General features: G+C 53.3%; 1 pseudogene; it reads right to left on the bottom strand.

Annotated features, from left to right (window-relative positions):
• Positions 1-12,912: 12,912 nt before the first annotated feature.
• On the bottom strand, positions 12,913-14,445 carry LOC140429960 (keratin, type II cytoskeletal 8-like; annotated as a pseudogene).
• Between the last annotated feature and the right edge of the window lie 218 nt (positions 14,446-14,663).

The following is a 14,663-nucleotide window of genomic DNA, read 5'->3' as shown; positions in this document are numbered from 1 at the left end:
AAGCATGGTAACACAATGGGCAGCACGGTAACACAATGGGCAGCATGGCAACACAATTGGCAGCATGGTAACACAATGGGCAGCACGGTAACACAATGGGCAGCACGGTAACACAATGGTCAGCACGGTAACACAATGGGCAGCACGGTAACACAATGGGCAGCAGTGCAACACAATGGGCAGCATGGTAACACAATGGGCAGCACGGTATCACAATGGGCAGTACGGTATCTCAATGGGCAGCACGGTAACACAATGGGCAGCACGGTAACACAATGGGCAGCACGGTAACACAATGGGCAGCACGGTAACACAATGGGCAGCATTGTAACACACTGGGCAGGACGGTAACACAATGGGCAGCACGGTAACACAATGGGAAGCATGGTAACATAATGGGCAGCACGGTAACACAATGGGCAGCACGGTAACACAATGGGCAGCATGGTAACACAATGGCAGCACGGTAACACAATGGGCAGCACGGTAACACAATGGGCAGCACGGTAACACAATGGGCAGGGCGGTAACACAACGGGCAGCACGGCAACACAATGGGCAGCATGGTAACATAATGGGCAGCACGGTAACACAATGGGCAGCATGGTAACACAATGGACAGCACAGTATCACAATGGGCAGCATGGTAACACAATGGGCAGCACGGTAACACAATGGGCAGCACGGTAACACAATGGGCAGCATGGTAACACAATGGGCAGCACAGTAACACAATGGGCAGCACGGTAGCACAATGGGCAGCACGGTAACACAATGGGCAGCACGGTAACACAGTGGCCAGCACGGTAACACAATGGGCAGCACTGTAACACAATGGGTAGCACGGTAACACAATGGGCAGCACGGTAACACAATGGGCAGCACGGTAACACAATGGGCAGCACGGTAACACAATGGGCAGTACGGTAACACAATGGGCAGCACTGTAACATAATGGGCAGCATGGTATCACAATGTGCAGCACGGTACCACAATGGGCAGCATGGTAACACAATGGGCTGCACGGTAACACAATGGGCAGCACGGTAACACAATGGGCAGGACGGTAACACAATGGGCAGCACGGTAACACAATGGGTAGCACGGTATCACAGTGGGCAGCACGGTAACACAATGGGCAGCACGGTAACACAATGGGCAGCACGGTAACACAATGGGCAGCATGGTAACACAATGGGCTGCACGGCAACACAATGGACCGCATGCTAACACAATGGGCAGCACGGTAACACAGTGGGCAGCACGGTAACACAATGGGCAGCACTGTAACACAATGGGCAGCACGTCCACACAATGGCTGGACGGTACCATAATGGGCAGCACGGTAACACAATGGGCAGCATGGTAACACAATGGGCAGCATGGCAACACAATGGGAACATGGTAACACAATGGGCAGCACGGTAACACAATGGGCAGCATGGCAACACAATGGGCAGCATGGTAACACAATGGGCAGCATGGTAACACAATGGGCAGCACGGTAACACAATGGGCAGCACGGTAACACAATGGGCAGCACTGCAACACAATGGGCAGCATGGTAACACAATGGGCAGCATGGTAACACAATGGGCAGCACGGTAACACAATGGGCAGCACGGTAACACAATGGGCAGCACGGTAACACAGTGGGCAGCACGGTAACACAATGGGCAGCACGGTAACACAATGGGCAGCACGGTATCACAATGGGCAGCACGGTAACACAATGGGCAGCACGGTAACACAATGGGCAGCACGGTTTCACAATGGGCAGCACGGCAACACAATGGGCAGTATGGTAACACAATGGGCAGCACAGTAACACAATGGGCAGCACGGTAACACAATGGGCAGCACGGTAACACAATGGGCAGCACGGTAACACAATGGGCAGCACGGCAACACAATGGGCAGCACGGTAAGACAATGGGCAGCACGGTAACACAATGGGAAGCATGGTAACACAATGGGCAGCACGGTAACACAATGGGAAGCATGGTAACACAATGGGCAGCACGGTAACACAATGGGCAGCATGGTAACACAATGGGCAGCACGGTAACACAATGGGAAGCATGGTAACACAATGGGCAGCACGGTAACACAATGGGCAGCATGGCAACACAATGGGCAGCATGGTAACACAATGGGCAGCACGGTAACACAATGGGCAGCATGGTAACACAATGGTCAGCACGGTAACACAATGGGCAGCACGGTAACACAATGGGCAGCAGTGCAACACAATGGGCAGCATGGTAACACAATGGGCAGCACGGTATCACAATGGGCAGTACGGTATCTCAATGGGCAGCACGGTAACACAATGGGCAGCACGGTAACACAATGGGCAGCACGGTAACACAATGGGCAGCACGGTAACACAATGGGCAGCATTGTAACACAATGGGCAGGACGGTAACACAATGGGCAGCACGGTAACACAATGGGAAGCATGGTAACATAATGGGCAGCACGGTAACACAATGGGCAGCACGGTAACACAATGGGCAGCATGGTAACACAATGGCAGCACGGTAACACAATGGGCAGCACGGTAACACAATGGGCAGCACGGTAACACAATGGGCAGGGCGGTAACACAATGGGCAGCACGGCAACACAATGGGCAGCATGGTAACATAATAGGCAGCACGGTAACACAATGGGCAGCATGGTAACACAATGGACAGCACAGTATCACAATGGGCAGCATGGTAACACAATGGGCAGCACGGTAACACAATGGGCAGCACGGTAGCACAATGGGCAGCACGGTAACACAATGGACAGCACAGTATCACAATGGGCAGCATGGTAACACAATGGGCAGCACGGTAACACAATGGGCAGCACGGTAGCACAATGGGCAGCACGGTAACACAATGGGCAGCACGGTAACACAGTGGGCAGCACGGTAACACAATGGGCAGCACTGTAACACAATGGGTAGCACGGTAACACAATGGGCAGCACGGTAACACAATGGGCAGCACCGTAACACAATGGGCAGTACGGTAACACAATGGGCAGCACTGTAACATAATGGGCAGCATGGTATCACAATGTGCAGCACGGTACCACAATGGGCAGCATGGTAACACAATGGGCTGCACGGTAACACAATGGGCAGCACGGTTACACAATGGGCAGGACGGTAACACAATGGGCAGCACGGTAACACAATGGGTAGCACGGTATCACAGTGGGCAGCACGGTAACACAATGGGCAGCACGGTAACACAATGGGCAGCACGCTAACACAATGGGCAGCACGGTAACGCAATGGGTAGCACGGTAACATAATGGGCAGCACGGTAACACAATGGGCAGCATGGTAACACAATGGGCTGCACAGCAACACAATGGACCGCATGCTAACACAATGGGCAGCACGGTAACACAGTGGGCAGCACGGTAACACAATGGGCAGCACTGTAACACAATGGGCAGCACGTCCACACAATGGCTGGACGGTACCATAATGGGCAGCACGGTAACACAATGGGCAGCATGGTAACACAATGGGCAGCACGGCAACACAATGGACCGCACGCTAACACAATGGGCAGCACGGTAACACAATGGGCAGCACGGTAACACAATGGGCAGCACGGTAACACAATGGGCAGCGCGGTAACACAATGGGCAGCACGGTATCACAATGGGCAGCACGGCAACACAATGGGCAGGATGGTAACACAATGGGCAGCAGAGTAACACAATGGGCAGCACGGTAACACAATGGGCAGCACGGTAACACAATGGGCAGCGCGGTAACACAATGGGCAGCACGGTAACACAATGGGCAGCACGGCAACACAATGGGCAGAATGGTAACACAATGGGCAGCATGGTAACACAATGGGCAGCACGGTAACACAATGGGCAGCACAGTAGCACAATGGGCAGCACGGTAGCACAATGGGCAGGATGGTAACACAATGGGCAGCATGGTAGCACAATGGGCAGCACGGTAACACAATGGGCAGCACGGTAACACAATGGGCAGCACGGTTGCACAATGGGCAGCACGGTAACACAATGGGCAGCACGGTAGCACAATGGGCAGCACGGTAACACAATGGGCAGCACGGTAACACAATGGGCAGGACGGTAACACAATGGGCAGCGCGGTAACACAATGGGCAGCACGGTAACACAATGGGCAGCACGGTAACACAATGGGCAGCACGGTAACACAATGGGCAGCACGGTAACACAATGGGCAGGACGGTAACACAATGGGCAGCGCGGTAACACAATGGGCAGCACGGTAACACAATGGGCAGCACGGTAACACAATGGGCAGCACGGTAGCACAATGGGCAGCGCGGTAACACAATGAGCAGCATGGTAACACAATGGGCAGCACGGTAACACAATGGGCAGCACGGTAGCACAATGGGCAGCACGGTAACACAATGGGCAGCACGGTAACACAGTGGGCAGCACGGTAACACAATTGGCAGCACTGTAACACAATGGGTAGCACGGTAACACAATGGGCAGCACGGTAACACAATGGGCAGCACGGTAACACAATGGGTAGCATGGTATCACAATGTGCAGCACGGTACCACAATGGGCAGCATGGTAACACAATGGGCTGCACGGTAACACAATGGGCAGCACGGTAACACAATGGGCAGGACGGTAACACAATGGGCAGCACGGTAACGCAATGGGTAGCACGGTATCACAGTGGGCAGCACGGTAACACAATGGGCAGCACGGTAACACAATGGGCAGCACGCTAACACAATGGGCAGCACGGTAACGCAATGGGCAGCACGGTAACATAATGGGCAGCACGGTAACACAATGGGCAGCATGGTAACACAATGGGCAGCACGGCAACACAATGGACCGCATGCTAACACAATGGGCAGCACGGTAACACAATGGGCAGCACGGTAACACAATGGGCAGCACGGTAACACAATGGGCAGCGCGGTAACACAATGGGCAGCACGGTATCACAATGGGCAGCACGGCAACACAATGGGCAGCACGGTAACACAATGGGCAGCACAGTAACACAATGGGAAGCATGGTAACACAATGGGCAGCACAGTAAAACAATGGGCAGCATGGCAACACCATGGGCAGCATGGTAACACAATGGGCAGCATGGTAACACAATGGGCAGCACAGTAACACAATGGGCAGCACGGTATCACAATGGGCAGCACGGTAACACAATGGGCAGCACGGTAACACAATGGGCAGCACGGTAACACAGTGGGCAGCACGGTTACACAATGGGCAGCACGGTAACACAATGGGCAGCACTGTATCACAATGGGCAGCACGGTAACACAGTGGGCAGCACGGTAACACAATTGGCAGCACGGTAACACAATGGGCAGCACGGTATCACAATGGGCAGCACGGCAACACAATGGGCAGTATGGTAACACAATGGGCAGCACAGTAACACAATGGGCAGCACGGTAACACAATGGGCAGCACGGTAACACAATGGGCAGCACGGTAACACAATGGGCAGCACGGCAACACAATGGGCAGCATGGTAACACAATGGGCAGCACGGTAACACAATGGGAAGCATGGTAACACAATGGGCAGCACGGTAACACAATGGGCAGCATGGCAACACCATGGGCAGCATGGTAACACAATGGGCAGCACGGTAACACAATGGGCAGCATGGTAACACAATGGGCAGCACGGTAACACAATGGGCAGCACGATAACACAATGGGCAGCAGTGCAACACAATGGGCAGCATGGTAACACAATGGGCAGCACAGTAACACAATGGGCAGCACGGTATCACAATGGACAGTACGGTATCACAATGGGCAGCACGGTAACACAATGGGCAGCACGGTAACACAATGGGCAGCACGGTAACACAATGGGCAGCACGGTAACACAATGGGCAGCATTGTAACACAATGGGCAGGACGGTAACACAATGGGCAGCAAGGTAACACAATGGGAAGCATGGTAATATAATGGGCAGCACGGTAACACAATGGGCAGCACGGTAACACAATGGGCAGCATGGTAACACAATGGCAGCACGGTAACACAATGGGCAGCACGGTAACACAATGGGCAGCACGGTAACACAATGGGCAGGGCGGTAACACAATGGGCAGCACGGCAACACAATGGACAGCATGGTAACATAATGGGCAGCACGGTAACACAATGGGCAGCATGGTAACACAATGGGCAGCACAGTATCACAATGGGCAGCATGGTAACACAATGGGCAGCACGGTAACACAATGGGCAGCACGGTAACACAATGGGCAGCATGGTAACACAATGGGCAGCATGGTAACACAATGGGCCGCACGGTATCACAATGGACAGCACGGTAACACAATGAGCAGCATTGTAAGACAATGGACAGCACGGTAACACAATGGGCAGCATGGTAACACAATGGGCAGCACGGTAACACAATGGGCAGCACGGTAACGCAATGGGCAGCACGGTAACACAATGGGCTGCACGGTAACACAATGGGCAGCATGGCAACACAATGGGCAGCATGGTAACACAATGGGCAGCACGGTAACACAATGGGAAGCATGGTAACACAATGGGCAGCACGGTAACACAATGGGCAGCATGGCAACACCATGGGCAGCATGGTAACACAATGGGCAGCACGGTAACACAATGGGCAGCACAGTAGCACAATGGGCAGCACGGTAGCACAATGGGCAGGATGGTAACACAATGGGCAGCATGGTAGCACAATGGGCAGCACGGTAACACAATGGGCAGCACGGTAACACAATGGGCAGCACGGTTGCACAATGGGCAGCACGGTAACACAATGGGCAGCACGGTAGCACAATGGGCAGCACGGTAACACAATGGGCAGCACGGTAACACAATGGGCAGGACGGTAACACAATGGGCAGCGCGGTAACACAATGGGCAGCACGGTAACACAATGGGCAGCACGGTAACACAATGGGCAGCACGGTAACACAATGGGCAGCACGGTAACACAATGGGCAGGACGGTAACACAATGGGCAGCGCGGTAACACAATGGGCAGCACGGTAACACAATGGGCAGCACGGTAACACAATGGGCAGCACTGTATCACAATGGGCAGCACGGTAACACAGTGGGCAGCACGGTAACACAATTGGCAGCACGGTAACACAATGGGCAGCACGGTATCACAATGGGCAGCACGGCAACACAATGGGCAGTATGGTAACACAATGGGCAGCACAGTAACACAATGGGCAGCACGGTAACACAATGGGCAGCACGGTAACACAATGGGCAGCACGGTAACACAATGGGCAGCACGGCAACACAATGGGCAGCATGGTAACACAATGGGCAGCACGGTAACACAATGGGAAGCATGGTAACACAATGGGCAGCACGGTAACACAATGGGCAGCATGGCAACACCATGGGCAGCATGGTAACACAATGGGCAGCACGGTAACACAATGGGCAGCATGGTAACACAATGGGCAGCACGGTAACACAATGGGCAGCACGGTAACACAATGGGCAGCAGTGCAACACAATGGGCAGCATGGTAACACAATGGGCAGCACAGTAACACAATGGGCAGCACGGTATCACAATGGGCAGTACGGTATCACAATGGGCAGCACGGTAACACAATGGGCAGCACGGTAACACAATGGGCAGCACGGTAACACAATGGGCAGCACGGTAACACAATGGGCAGCATTGTAACACAATGGGCAGGACGGTAACACAATGGGCAGCAAGGTAACACAATGGGAAGCATGGTAATATAATGGGCAGCACGGTAACACAATGGGCAGCACGGTAACACAATGGGCAGCATGGTAACACAATGGCAGCACGGTAACACAATGGGCAGCACGGTAACACTATGGGCAGCACGGTAACACAATGGGCAGGGCGGTAACACAATGGGCAGCACGGCAACACAATGGACAGCATGGTAACATAATGGGCAGCACGGTAACACAATGGGCAGCATGGTAACACAATGGGCAGCACAGTATCACAATGGGCAGCATGGTAACACAATGGGCAGCACGGTAACACAATGGGCAGCACGGTAACACAATGGGCAGCATGGTAACACAATGGGCAGCATGGTAACACAATGGGCCGCACGGTATCACAATGGGCAGCACGGTAACACAATGAGCAGCATTGTAAGACAATGGACAGCACGGTAACACAATGGGCAGCATGGTAACACAATGGGCAGCACGGTAACACAATGGGCAGCACGGTAACGCAATGGGCAGCACGGTAACACAATGGGCTGCACGGTAACACAATGGGCAGCATGGCAACACAATGGGCAGCATGGTAACACAATGGGCAGCACGGTAACACAATGGGAAGCATGGTAACACAATGGGCAGCACGGTAACACAATGGGCAGCATGGCAACACCATGGGCAGCATGGTAACACAATGGGCAGCACGGTAACACAATGGGCAGCATGGTAACACAATGGGCAGCACGGTAACACAATGGGCAGCACGGTAACACAATGGGCAGCAGTGCAACACAATGGGCAGCATGGTAACACAATGGGCAGCACAGTAACACAATGGGCAGCACGGTATCACAATGGGCAGTACGGTATCACAATGGGCAGCACGGTAACACAATGGGCAGCACGGTAACACAATGGGCAGCACGGTAACACAATGGGCAGCACGGTAACACAATGGGCAGCATTGTAACACAATGGGCAGGACGGTAACACAATGGGCAGCACGGTAACACAATGGGAAGCATGGTAATATAATGGGCAGCACGGTAACACAATGGGAAGCATGGTAATATAATGGGCAGCACGGTAACACAATGGGCAGCACGGTAACACAATGGGCAGCATGGTAACACAATGGCAGCACGGTAACACAATGGGCAGCACGGTAACACAATGGGCAGCACGGTAACACAATGGGCAGGGCGGTAACACAATGGGCAGCACGGCAACACAATGGACAGCATGGTAACATAATGGGCAGCACGGTAACACAATGGGCAGCATGGTAACACAATGGGCAGCACAGTATCACAATGGGCAGCATGGTAACACAATGGGCAGCACGGTAACACAATGGGCAGCACGGTAACACAATGGGCAGCATGGTAACACAATGGGCAGCATGGTAACACAATGGGCAGCACGGTATCACAATGGACAGCACGGTATCACAATGGGCAGCACGGTAACACAATGGGCAGCATGGTAACACAATGGGCAGCACGGTAACACAATGGGCAGCACGGTATCACAATGGGCAGCACGGTAACACAATGGGCAGCACAGTAGCACAAGTGGCTAGCACTGTGGCTTCACAGCACCAGGGTCCCAGGTTCGATTCCCCGCTGGGTCACTGTCTGTGCAGAGTCTGCACGTGCTCCTCGTGGCTGCGTGGGCTTCCTCCCGGTGCTCCGGTTTCCTCCCACAGTCCAAAGACGTGCAAGTTAGGTGGATTGGCCATGAAATATTGCCCTTAGTGACCAAAAAAAGGTTACGAGGGATTATTGGATTATGGGGATAGGGTGGAAGTGAGGGCTTAATTGGGTCGGTACAGACTCGATGGGCCGAATGGCCTCCTTCTGCACTGTATGTTCTATGTTCTCAGTAGGTTCTCGCTTCCTTGCCCGCAGCCGCCCTCCACCCCGGTGACCTCCCTTTTCTCTGGGCCGCCGACCATGTCCAGGGCCCTGTGCTCTTTCACGCTCAGGGGCCCCAGGTGCCGCGGTCCCCCTGCCAGTTATCATCTTCTCCCGGTGGTTATGAGCCACCTTCTCCGGGAGGCCATACTGAAGAGGTCGGGCAGTTTTTTTCAGCACTGCTGGCCAGTCCGGACGGTGTTGCCCACGGCGCTGGCAGCCTCTGCCACCTGTGTCCAGCCACGGCGAATGGCGGCAACTGGCAGCCGCCATCCCAAGCCGGGGTACAGGGCCAACCACCTCTCACCCATGGCGTACTGGCCGGTCTACAGCTCGGCGTCCGTGAAATGGGGTGCTGCTGTCCATTTTATTGGTTGGGACGGTGTGTGTGTGTGTGTGGAGTGGCGTGTGTATCTGTAGCTGCAGCTTGTCAGCCTTCTGAGGGTCAATCGTGGAACTGTGAAAGCCGGCACTGTTTCCCATTGGACTCGATTGTTTCCAGGAGGCGCCGGTGCTAACTCCTTTGCAGTAGCGTAATCGTCCAGATGTGGCGGCAGTTTTGCTGTCGTGGAACTCCACGAATCCTGCGCCGGCATCAACACTTGGTCTTAGAAATACAGAATTCCAGATAGCCAGAGACTGGACACAGATCCACAAGTGGAATCTGACCAGCCTGGTGGAGGAAGTTAAACAGGACCTACAGAGAGGGGGGGGGGGGGGGGGGCTCACTCCCACTCTCCCGGGCGGGGAGAGTGCAGCCGAACAAGATGAACGTACTGCTGAGGTTCCTCTTCCTGTTTAGATCCATGCCGATCTTAATCCCCAAGGCCTTTTTCCTAAATGTAGACAGTCCAATCATGGCGTTTGTGTGTGGGGGGGGGGGGGTAAGAACCCGAGAATTCCCAAACCGACACTGCAAAGAAGGAAAATCAAAGGGGGCTTTACCGAACCTCCAATACTCCCACTGGGCAGCAACGGCAGAAAGAGTGAGGGAATAGGTGCACGAACACGGCACCGGGTGGGTACAGAGATCTCCTGTGAAGGAACGACCCTCCGGGCCCCGCTACAGCAGCACTCCCATCCCCCTCAACAGGATACACCACGAACCCAGTGGTAGCGGCCACATTGAGAACATGGGCCCCATTGAGACAACACTTCTAGGATTGTGGTAGTATGCATTAGGGGTCATGTGGGACTGTGAAGCCGTGATGTCATTGGCTGACAGATCCCGGGTCCTGGTTGGCTGTTGATCTCTAGCTCCGCCCTGAAGGTGGAGTATAAGAACCAGGAGTTCTCCCCCGCAGGCCAGTCTGTTGCTGAACTGCGGGGAACAAGTCACGCTTAATAAAGCCTCATCGACTTCATCTCTATTCGTCTCTCGTGAGTCTTTGTGCGCTACAAGGATGTCCCCCATGGCCCCCATCTGCAGCAATCACAGATTCCCCCAGCCGTGCTAGACGCCACCTACAAAAAATGGAGGCAATATGGGGGCACACTGATGGTCGGGGGCTTCTACGTAGGGCACAGGCTGGCAACATTGGACGAACTGACGAGGAAGTGGAAACTAACAAAAGGACAGGAAATGAGACACCTCCAAATAAAGCACTTCCTCCGCAAAGAGACAGTAGGGTACCCAAGCCCCCAGAAACCACACTATGAGAGGACCTGATAGGCACAAGCAGCAGAGAGGGGGGACTATTGGGGAAAATATACGGACAGTTACTGGACAGAGCTCGGACACCATTGGACGAGACCAGACAAAAATGGGAGGACAAACTGGGGACAGAGGTAGGCTCGGGACACTGGAGCGAAGCACCGAGCAGGGCTAACTCCACCTCCTCCTGCGCAGCCTAATGCAGCTCAAAGTGGTGCACAGAGCGCACCTGACCAGAACCCGGAGGTGCAGGACAAATGTGAACGGTGCCAGAGGGGCCCGGCCAACCACACCCACATGTTCTGGGCTTGTCCCAGAATAAAGAACAAAGAACAAAGAAAATTACAGCACAGGAACAGGCCCTTCGGCCCTCCAAGCCTGCGCCGACCATGCTGCCCGACTAAACTACAATCTTCTATACTTCCGGGGTCCGTAACCCTCTATTCCCATCCGATTCATGTATTTGTCAAGATGCCCCTGAAAAGTTGCCAAAGGCACTGTCCAAGGTTGTGGGGGTGAGGGTGAAGCCATGCCCAATTGTGGCAATCTTCGGGGTATCGGAACAGCCAGAGCTACACATGGGGAAGGGGGCTAACGCCCCTCCTTTCGCTTCCCTAATCACATTCCGGAGAATCCTGCTCGGCTGGCGATCGGCAGCACCACCCACAGCTGCAGACTGGCTCGCTGACCTCTCGGAATTTCTCCACCTGGAGAAGATCAAGTACGCCATCCGAAGGTCGGAGGAAGACTTCCTAGATACCTGGGGGCAGTTCGTCAGCCTGTTCCAAAACCTGTTTGTGGCCAGCAACGAGGAGTAAGTTAAGAAGGAAAAAACAAGATAGATGAGGAACCAAAGGACTGCGCAACCCAAGGTTGGGGGGGGGGGGGGGGGGGTGGAGACGGAAGGAAGGTGGGAAAGCCACAAAAGAGGAGAAGAGAAGGGAGGGGGGGGTAAAATCCCCTCTGAACATAAAAGCAAAGCACAGCTGAAGCCAACGGTGGGGGGGGGGGTAGTATGCAAGGGAGGAGTGGGGGCAAATGGGGGGAGACGGGTGGGGGGGGAGAGTATGCAAGGGAGGAGTGGGGGAAAATGGGGGGAGACGGGAGGGACCATACACCGAAGCAGAGGGTGACGAAATGTAGAGAAGGTCAATTAAAGGAAGGACAGGATAAACCTTTCTGTACAATAAAGTAAATTAACGCGGGTAAGAAAAATAGAATAGAATTTACAGTGCAGAAGGAGGCCATTCGGCCCATCGAGTCTGCACCGGCTCTTGGAAAGAGCACCCTACCCAAGGTCCACACCTCCACCCTATCGTCATAACTCAGTAACCCCACCCAACACTAAGGGCAATTTTGGCCACTAAGGGCAATTTTATCATGGCCAATCCACCTAACCTGCACATCTTTGGACTGTGGGAGGAAACCGGGGCACCCGGAGGAAACCCATGCACACACGGGGAGGATGTGCAGACTCCGCACAGACAGTGACCCAAGCCGGAATCGAACCTGGGACCCTGGAGCTGTGAAGCAATTGTGCTATCCACAATGCTACCGTGCTGCACATGTGTTGTATGTATACAATTGTTTAAAGATATGAAAAATGCCAATAAAAAGATTTTTGAAAAAAGAAATGCAGAATTCCACCGCTTAATTCTGATTGGTGATTGGTCACATTCAGTGGTGCTGACAACCTGCTCTATTCTCCTTCCAGCAGATTTTTTGTACGTGTCAACTTCAATGTCCAGGGCAAGTTTAGAGTTCACCACACCCTGGCACTGTCGGGCCTGGCGAATCATTTCCTTGTCAGCTTTCTCTATGGCCTCCTGTAAGTCGGCAATGCCTTTTTTAATCTTCCGCAATAGCCTATCCACCACGTTCCTCTGCCTCTGCGATCGCTGCCTCCAGCTGCTCTTTCTGTTTGTTCAGAGCCTGGATTTCAGAATTTAAGCATCCAATTTGACTTTGCATGTCTGAAATTCCAGTCTTCAGAACACGGAGCTCCGCTGCACATTCTCCAGAATTTTTCTTCGTATCGTCGAACTTGTTTTCCCATGAGGTCACAGTGTCTTGGAGCGTTTTAACCACCATTCCTTCGTATTGAGACCGGACATTATTCGGGAGGCTGGAAAGCTCCAGTTCATGGCTGGTGTCAACCTCCACAGTAATGGCAGCATGGGGGGGCAGGGCAGCACGGTAGCACAGTGGGTAGCACTGTTGCTTCATAGCTCCAGGGTCCCAGGTTCGATTCCCAGGCGTGGGCCACTGCCTGTGCAGAGTTTGCTCGTTCTCCCCGTTTCTGCGGGGGTTTCCTCCGGGTGCTCCGCTTTCCACCCACAAGACCCGAAAGACATGCTGAGAGGTAATTTGGACATTCTGAATTCTCCCTCTGTGTACCCGAACAGGTGCCGAATGTGGTGAATAGGTGCTTTTCACAGTAACTTCATTGCAGTGTTAATGTAAGCCTACTTGTGACAATAAAGATTATTATTATTAACAGCAGTGTTCTTGATCTGGACCTGCAGCTCGTGGATTTCCGCTTCAAACATGTCCTTCAGGAAATTGATTTCACCAGTAAGGCTCTCAAGCTCTGCCTCCAGGTCAGTTGCGATGAGACAGTTTTCATCAACATTCTTCTTGATCATTACAGATTTCTTCTCCCGCTCCGTACGCAAGTTGATTTCATCTTCATACTTGGTCTTGTATTGTTCCACCAGCCCCTGCATGCCCTCCAGCTTGGCTTGTAGGCAAAGTTTCTCCTGGGCCAAGGTATCGATCTGCTGCTATAGGTGGCTGGAATAAACTTGTCAGCGGCTGTCAATGTTGGAACTGCCCGCTCCTTTCTCCTGCAACAGCTTCCAGCGCATTTCCAACTGCTTGTTGCATTGATTCAGTGTCTGCACCTTGTCGATGAAGCAATGATTGATGGTCCTTGTCATGGCCCCAAAGCTCACTTGGCCACCTTCAAAACTGGGAGGCGGGGGAGGGGGGTATCTCCTGGGCAATATCTGCCCGGCCCCCATTCCCAGCACCGGGAAGGCCCGAATAGAGCTCACCCGCTGCCAGGGGTATAAAGCTGGCTGCTGAAGTGGCTTCAGGAGCAGGACGTGCGGCTGGACATTTTGCTGTTGTTGAAATTTTTGATTCCAACTTTGGAAATTGGGGGGGGGGGGGGCGAGAAGAGTAGGGGAGAAATTCTCCGAGAATTTGTCCAATCTTGTTTGCCCCGTGGCAAATGTCCTATAATCTATCATCTTTATTAGTGTCACAAGTAGGCTTACATTAGCACCGCAGCGAAGTTACTGTGAAAATCCCCATGTCTCCATATTCCGGTGCCTG

The sequence above is a fragment of the Scyliorhinus torazame genome, chromosome 9, assembly GCF_047496885.1.
Source record: "Scyliorhinus torazame isolate Kashiwa2021f chromosome 9, sScyTor2.1, whole genome shotgun sequence".
NCBI lineage: Eukaryota > Metazoa > Chordata > Chondrichthyes > Carcharhiniformes > Scyliorhinidae > Scyliorhinus > Scyliorhinus torazame.
Note: the sequence above shows the minus strand (reverse complement) of the source record. Positions and strands in the feature narration are given on the sequence as shown.